Here is a 1,550-nt window from a genome sequence, read left to right as displayed (position 1 = left end):
TTGGTCTTTTGGAATATATTCGTTAGCTATACCACATAAAAGTCACGAAGTTCTTTAAACTTGCAAATTTTAATATTTTGGAAGATTTTTGTGTGCTATACTACATAAAAGTCACGACGTTTGTTAAAATTGCAAAATTTGGTCTTTTGGAAAAATTTAGTGTGCTATACTACATAAAAGTTACGAAGATTGTAAAACTTGCAAATTTTGTATTTTAGATATTTTCGTGTGCTATACTACCTAAAAGTCACAAATTTGGTTAATCTTACAAAATTGGGTATTCTGAAGGATTTTTGTGTTTTATACTACATAAAAGTCACAAAGTTTGTTAAACTTGCATACATTGGTAATCTGGTATATTTTCGTGTGCTATATTACATAAAAGTCACGAAGTTTGTTAAACTTGCTAAATTTAGTATTTTGGAAGATTTTCGTGTGCTATATACTACGTAAAAGTCCCGAAGTTTGTTAAACTTGCAAAATTTGATCTTTTGAAATATTTTCGTGTACTACACTACATAAAAGTCATGAAGTTTGTTAAACTTGCAAATTTTGGTACTTCGGAAGATTTTCGTGTGTTATACTTCATAAAAGTCACGGAGTTCTTTAAACTTGTAAATTTTTGTATTTTGGAAGATTTTGGTGTGGTATACTACATAATAGTCATGAAGTTTGTTAAACTTGTATACATTGGTATTTTTTATGATTTTTGTAAGCTATACTATATAGAAGTCACGAAGTTTGTTAAACTCGCATACATTGGTATTCTGGTAGATTTTCGTGTGCTATACATAAAAGTCATGAAATTTGTTAAACTTGCAAAATTTAGTCTTTTGGTATGTTTTCGTGTGCTATATACTAAGTAAAAGTCTCGAACTTCGTTAAACTTGCAAAATTTGATCTTTAGAAATATTTATGTGTACTATACTACATAAAAGTCACAAAGTTTGTTAAACTTGCAAATTTGGTATTTTGGAAGATTTTTGTGTGCTATACTACATAAAAAGCATGATGTTCGTTAAACTTGTATACATTGGTATTTTGGAAGGTTTTTCGTAAGCTATACTACATAAAAGTCACGAAGTTTGTTAAACTTTCAAATTTGGTCTTTTGGAATATATTCGTGTGCTATACCACATAAAAGTCACGAAGTTCATTAAACTTGCAAATTTTAATATTTTGGAAGATTTTTGTGTGCTATACTACATAAAAGTCACGGCGTTTGTTAAACTTGCAAAATTTGGGCTTTTGGAAAAATTTTGTGTGCTATATTACATAAAAGTTATGAAGTTTGTTAAACTTGCAAATATTTGTATTTTAGATATTTTCGTGTGCTATACTACATAAAAGTCACGAATTTTGTTAAACTTGCAAAATTTAGTCTTTTGGAAGATTTTCGTGTGCTATATACCATGTAAAAGTCCCGAAGTTTGTTAAACTTTCAAAATTTGATCTTTTGGAATATGTTCGTGTACTACACTACATAAAAGTCATGAAGTTTGTTAAACTTGAAAATTTTGGTGTTTTGGAAGATTTTTGTATGCTATACT

The sequence above is a fragment of the Vicia villosa genome, linkage group LG3 (genome assembly GCF_029867415.1).
Source record: "Vicia villosa cultivar HV-30 ecotype Madison, WI linkage group LG3, Vvil1.0, whole genome shotgun sequence".
NCBI classification, from domain to species: domain Eukaryota; kingdom Viridiplantae; phylum Streptophyta; class Magnoliopsida; order Fabales; family Fabaceae; genus Vicia; species Vicia villosa.
This window is presented reverse-complemented; position numbering follows the sequence as displayed.